This window comes from Silurus meridionalis, chromosome 27, assembly GCF_014805685.1.
Source record: "Silurus meridionalis isolate SWU-2019-XX chromosome 27, ASM1480568v1, whole genome shotgun sequence".
In the NCBI taxonomy this organism is placed as follows: Eukaryota; Metazoa; Chordata; class Actinopteri; order Siluriformes; family Siluridae; genus Silurus; species Silurus meridionalis.
This window is the reverse complement of record NC_060910.1, coordinates 1,369,848-1,377,163: the sequence shown is the minus strand read 5'-3', so window position 1 is coordinate 1,377,163 and position 7,316 is coordinate 1,369,848.

Here is a 7,316-nt window from a genome sequence, read left to right as displayed (position 1 = left end):
AATTTTTAATTGTTTAATACAAAATATTGTATACAGTATTCCGATTATTTCGATTTGTTTTAGTATATTTGATTGTTTATTTGCTAGTATTTGTAGCTCTTACATCATTAGGAGATCTGCGTAGTCCATAACAAACACAGTCACAACTTACGAACAAATTCATGGTACGAACTGTTGTTCGAACGTGACTTGTGTGCAAGAAGGGGAGCGTCTGCACGTGTCAATTTGCACAATTGCTACTATTGCATTTCGTTGCTGTACTGTACTGTGCTGTCTGTCTGTCTGTCTGTCTGTCTGTCTGTCTGCCTGTCTATCTATCTATCTATCTATCTATCTATCTATCTATCTATCTATCTATCTATCTATCTATCTATCTATCTATCTATCTATCTATCGTAGGTAACATACACAGGATCTGTAACATCCTTTTGTAGAAATAAGGTTTTGGTTTAATGAGTAAATTCCAGCTTCTAAAGGGAATCGCTTTCAGTGTTCTTCTGCACTCTGTTCTGACCCAACATAAAAACACGTAAACATCAACACCCAGAAAGTTCTCCCCTTCCCTGTTGTTAAACTCAGCTCAGCCGCAGTAGATGCGGCTCTGGTAAAACGCGGTTCCTTTGCCTCGACTTATAGTTCTGAAGTTATTAGGAGCTCTCGCTGACCTTGACTTTTATTAGCCTGGTATTTATGGACCATTTTAAAAGATTTTTTTTTTTTTTCGTGAGCTATGTTCCAAACCTTTCAGGAACATCTTCCAAAAACCACCCCCTCATCTCATCTTTACCCGCCCCCCCTCCTTTCTCCAGGATCAGTCTATTAAACTCCATCCTGGACGTCTGCCACAAGCACATCATTTATCTCAGAGCCGGCCAAGAAGAATTATTGTTGTGTAAATCTCCAAGCCTTTTAGGAGATCAAAGTTCCAAGACATAAATCACATTAGCCTACAAATCCAACACACACCCCCACACACACATGTGAGGGAGATTCTTGGGTCATCCTTCTCCTTTTTTCCAGCCCCCCCTCACCCCCTACTCGTTCTTTCTCATTTCTCCAGCTTGTTTCACTGGACACATTTCTCCTTCTTGGACTCCATTCCCCAATCCCTGGATCACGTTCTGCTTTTTAGATCTTCAAATGAAATAAATCAATCACACAAACCCTAAAGGAGATCATTTTCCACTTCCACGTCTCTGATGGAAACCTCAGTAAACCCTCAACAAACGTTTATGGTCCGAATCCTGGGTTTAGATGAGATAAAGCCGATTTGCTCATAAACACCTCGCATGCATTTGGTAAAGACCAGAAACTCTCCCAAAAACCTGCAGGTGAATTTCCACTGCAGTAAACTTCTAAGGTCTCCATCACAGGAACCTGCACAGGAACTAATGAATTCTTTCAAAATGTCAGGAATTTATAATATATATTTATATTAATGTTTCCACCACCGAGGGAATGAACTCAGGACTGGAGATCATTTTCAACACAGGAACCCTTTCAGGAACTCATAGCCTCGTTTAGTCTGAGGGGAACACACCTTGAACACACCTGTTTGTGGGTGATGCACCAGAACAAACTTGCATGAGACATGGGCTATTTTCTGGACCCACATCTGTCTTCATCCGTGAGAGTCAGTGTAAGGTGGAGTGAGTCAGAATGAGGTAACGTTGAAGCTGGGGTGAGATGTAATGAGTAAAAGTGATGTGTACTGAGATGAAGTAAGTGGGAGTGAGATGTGAGTGAGATGTAGTGAGGTGTGTGAAAGATGTAGTGGATGATAGTGAGACAAAGTGAGGTGTGTATGACATTGTGTGAGAGGAAGTGAGGTGTGAGTGAGATTATGAGATGTAGTGAGATGTGAGTGAGATGTAGTGAGGTGTGAGTGAGATGTAGTAAGGTGTAGTGAGGTTTAAGTGAGATTGTGTGAGGTGTAGTGAGGTGTGAGTGTGATGTAGTGAGGTGTAGTGAGGTGTAAGTGAGATTGTGTGAGATTTAGTGGGGTGTGAGTGAGATGTAGTGAGGTGTAAGTGAGATTGTGTGAGATGTAGTGAGATGTGAGATGTAGTGAGATGTAGAGAGGTGTAAGTGAGATTGTGTAAGATGTAGTGAGGTGTGAGTGAGATTGTGTGAGATGTAGTGAGGTGTGAGATTGTGTGAGATGTAGTGAGGTGTAGTGAGGTGTGAGTGTGATGTAGTGAGGTGAGATTGTGTGAGATGTAGTGAGATGTAGTGAAATGTAATGAGATGTAGTGAGATGTAGAGGTGTAAGTGAGATTGTGTGAGATGTAGTGAGGTGTAAGTGAGATTGTATGAGATGTATAGAGGTGTGAGTGAGATGTAGTGAGGTGTAAGTGAGATTGTGTAAGTTGTAGTGAGGCGTGAGTAAGATGTAGTGAGATGTAGTAAGGTGTGAGTGAAATGTAGTGAAATGTAGTGAGGTGTGAGTGAGATGTAGTGAGGTGTAAGTGAGATTGTGTGAGATGTAGTGAGGTGTGAGTGAGATGTAGTGAGACTTAGAAAGGTATAAGTGAGATGTAGTGAGGTGTGAGATTGTGTGAGGTGTAGGGAGGTATTAGTGAGATGTAGTGAAATGTAATGAGATGTAGTGAGGTGTGAGATTGTGTGAGATGTAGGGAGGTATTAGTGAGATGTAGTGAGGTGTAAGTGAGAATGTGTGAGATGCAGTGAGGTGTAGATGACCTGGAGCGAGGTGTGAATCAAGTGATAGCACTGATGTTCAGCTAACAAACCTGAAGACAAAAAAAAACAAAAAACAGGAGAGATAATCTTTTCATCTGTTTATCTGCACTGTGTTTCTCCCAGCTTTCAGAACAACCTGACAACCAATTGAGAAAGAGAGAGAGAGAGAGAGAGAGAGAGAGAGAGAGAGAGGAAATAGAGGAAAAAAGAATAAAAATATTCCTAGCCTTCCGTGTCTTTCTTTCTATCTTATTTGTTTGTTTTCTTCACAATGTCTCAGCTCAGTTTGAAGAGTAAATACTCTGGAATAATTGCAGTTGCCGAGAAAGGGCTGATTTGACACTTGTGTGTATGTGTGTGTGTGTGTGTGTGTGTGTGTGTGTGTGTGTGTGTGTGTGTGTGTGTGTGTGTGTGTGTGTAAACACAGAGACATGTGAAGAGCATCTGGAGAAGCGCTCAGACAGAGCAGATCCTAACAGATGATAGCGTTCTTAAGACAAGATAATGTGTGTAAACTGCTGAAGTCTGACACGAACACAGCGTGGACACGAACACAGCGTGGACACGAACACAGCGTGGACTGGCAGCGAGGGAACAACAGCACCAGCCTCGTTCTTCTCACAGCAAAAATCACACACAGGAGGTTGTGGGTTTAAATCTCCTCTTAGCTTAGCTGCTTATTATGCTAATGTTCATCTGATCAGTTCTAGTTTTACAGGAAACTAATAGCAGCCTACAAAACAGGAATAAGAGAAACTGTGGGGATAAAAACATCCAAAATAATAATAAAATATAAAATGATAAATTAAGATGATGTCGTGTTTCAGACTAGAAATGAAACGCTTACTGATCTCAGCCAATCAGGAAACACCTTACTGCTCTCAGCCAATCAGATCTAATTGCGTTTATGTTTTATGGGTCCAAACAATATCAAGGTCATAGATTTTTTTGGAAGACACTCTATGCTGCTACATGAAGATACATGAAGATATTGGGCATGATTCTACTTATAAACCATAATGATGACTCTGGACTGCAGTTCATATCCAAGTCTCTATTAATGAGCAGGTGATAACTCCAACAAAACAGACTTAGATTAGGATGGGTTCTGTGAGGAGTTCAGTTCCTCTCAAGGTTTCTTGATCCTGATGTTTCAGGAATTTTCCGTCTGGCTCATTGAGGATAAATTGCTGTAATGCTGCTTGGTGACAAAAGTTCTATACAAATACAAAATAACTACATGGAGCTGATTTTCCTTATTTACCTAAATGACCCGGAAAGATCTGGAGATAAACCTATAGACTGAAGTAAAACTTGCACCAACTCTTTCACAGAAGCCATTCTGGTTCTTCAGAAAAGCCTCCTGGGAATGACTCACACCTTCACCATTCCTGACCACAGAGCTGAAAAAGTTTGTTTCCATCCTCTGGGGCCAGATGTGTAAAGCCACCTGTGGTAACCCCATCCCCTCACATCTGCCCCCCTGACCCCCACCCCAGCACCATAACTACATTAAACACAGCCTTGTGGCCGAGTTCGCACCTCAGCGAGGGGGTCGTATCCGGCTTAGAGGAGGTTTTGAAAAGAAGGTGTCAGCCATGACACATCTGTCCATCAAAGCCCAGCTACCGAGTTGTAAAGCTGTGAAGTGGAGTGCTTAGGAATGAAGAGGAGGAGGAGTTGGAGGAGAAGTTTTATGGCACTCAGCTGTTCTGAGCCGTCAGAGACCTGAGTAAATGAAGGTGGTCACATGATGCCTTTGGGGGCTGCTTGGATACTAAAAACATAGTGTGAGAAAGGTGTTTATTAAAGGAGCAGTTGCCAAACAGCCTTGGGGAAGAAACACACAAACACACACTTGCAACTTTAAATATAAAAACCCCATGGGGCAAAGTTCAAACAGTGTAGAAAAACAGCAGGAAACAACCTAGAATGAGGAATGAGCTCAGTGGAAAGTTTATTCCTTAAATAAAATTCCTTAAATACGAACAAACCCACAAAATATTCCCTAACGATCAATAACTGCATTTCCAATCAATCGTCCTCGAAAGATTCATCAGACCTGTGGTCCAACATTTCCCAAGTTCTCTGCTCTCAACTTCAGCTCCTACCTACATTCATTTTTGTTTACTGTATGGTGAAGAGAAACAGAGGAAAAGGCCTTATAACCCCGGCTTCATCATTTCCTCTCGTATAATAAACTCTCTACAAATTTAGTGATGAACAGTAGTGAAGTAAATGTAATTTGTTACTGTAATTGAGTCACTTTTTCACGTATCTGTACTTTACTGAAGTGTTTCCATTTAGTGAGACTTTTACTGTAACTTCTACATTTCAAAGTCAAATATTTTACTTTTTACTCATTTACATTTTGTGAAATCAGTCGTTCCTTTTTCATTTATTTGTATTATTTGTAACTATAGAGATGGTTGTTGACTTCAGGAGAGCAGAGAAGGGCCATTCTCCACTGATCATCGGTGGATCCTTTGTGGAGATCGTCAAGAGCTACAAATTCCTTGGTGTTTATCTGCCGGAGAACTTCACCTGGTCAGTCGACACCAGCTCCAACAACAAGAAAGCCCAGCAGCGTCTCTACTTCCTGAGAAGGCTGAGAAAAGCCCATTTATGTGGTTGTATGTAGCACCAGGGTTCTGGAGGAACGTTGTTTTATTTCTACTGTGCCAGCTAGATATGGTTGAAATGCCAATAAAAGCAATTCACCAATCAGGATCGAGCGCACGCTCTGTTTTACACGTGTTCTGATCGGTGCTTGGTGAATCTACTGATCACCAACATACAGTTCAGCATCAGTTCAACATCAAGCAGAACATTTAAAGAGGAATAAATGATGAAGAAACTCCAGACTCGAACTCACTACAACACACGTGACCTCGTTTACACGTTTTATTAAAGAAGGTTTTGGGTTCATGAACATTATAATAGAAATCAATCAGTGTTTGAGTCATTAATATCATTCTATTAATAGATCAGTGTGCTGAGAGTCACATTCAAGTCTTTACACAGAAACTGAGGTGATTAAGTAAAGATCACAAAATGATCACAGGAACATTATAATTATAATAAATCACTACTTTGGAAACTTAAGTACATTTGAAAGCAAATTCTTTTAGACTTTTACTTTTACTGGAGTCACATTTTACCTACTGTATCTTTACCACATGGTTTGTCCGCCACTGTACAAATTAAAATAAATCTTGAAAGAAAGTATATTTTCCACAAAGATGTGGTTCTTCACCAAAATGTTCCTACAAACCTGGAGGCACACAATCATGTAGGAGGCCATTGGCATGAAATTTGCCCTTCATTTGAACTAGGAGACCCAAACCTGCTCCAGCATGACAATGCTACTATGCACAAAGCCAGCTCCATGAAGATCTGCTTTACATAGTATGGAGTGGAAGATCTCAACCCCTAACCGAACTGGAATGCTGACTGCACCCCAGGCCTCCTCACCTCGCCTACATCAGGACCTGTCTAAATTAACCTCCACAAAAAGAACATCTTCCCAGAGGAGTGGAGCTCATAATGAGAGGAAATGAAGACTAGATGTGAAATGGGATGTTCAGAATGTTTGGTGTCAAGGAAATAGCCCATAGCGTGTATGTGTAGTTACTGCAGTTAGCTTCTTTTGCTAATCGCATCTGAGACTGAAGCTGGCCTGAAACTGAACGTCATCACCTTTCACTGTAATTATTGTGATATTTCTAATTTGTGCATCAATAATTAACTTCAGAAGGTTTTTGTCATTGGAATGTGGGAGAGGCCACATCTACACCCCCATCAGACAAACATAACAGAGACCGAGGTGATTTGTTACCTGAGTGAAAGCCAGGCCAAAGTTCACATTCCAGACCCTGACACACCTGCGTGAAGGAACCATGACCTGCTGAAGACCCTGAGCAGATGGACAAAGTAGGTTTGGATTAAAACTGAAATTCAATTCTAGATGAATTGCGACTTTTGGTTGAGATCTTCAGGAACAATCAGCGCAGGTTGGACGTGAAGAGGAGAAAAACAGAGCTCTGTAATTACTCTAAAGCTCATCAGCTCCACCTTCCTCTCCACCTGTATAAAGTGGAATCATCAGGAATGAATGGTTCTTTGTTCCTCCTTGAAGCCTCCAGGGGGTTTTGACCTTCAGACAAAATCAGCTCACAACTCATGATGGCCATCTCAGAGCACAGACAGTGTTCCACTCCCCTTTCTGGTCTTCACCTGCTCGTTATTTTGACTCATAAAACATTTAAAAGGTTTGGTTGGACGTGTGGTCTGGGCTTGTTGTCTGGAATCCTGTAAAAGACTTTGAAGTGCAGATTACAGATTGAAGACTCTGAAGATTCAGTTGTTATAAGAGAACGTGAAGATTAACACAGAAATGTTTTTCTTCAGCCTTTTCCTGAACATAGACATGACAGGGTTGACTGAGGAACCAGACCTCAATAAGGTCTCAGCACCACAGTGAGTCCAGTCTGGAACCAAGAACCTCAGAGTGACTTTATGTGATTGCATTTATCTCAAACCGTCACAACCTGTTGACCATCTGAGGTAAACACAATGGGCCATTTGGAAGGTTGATGTGGTCCACAGCGTGT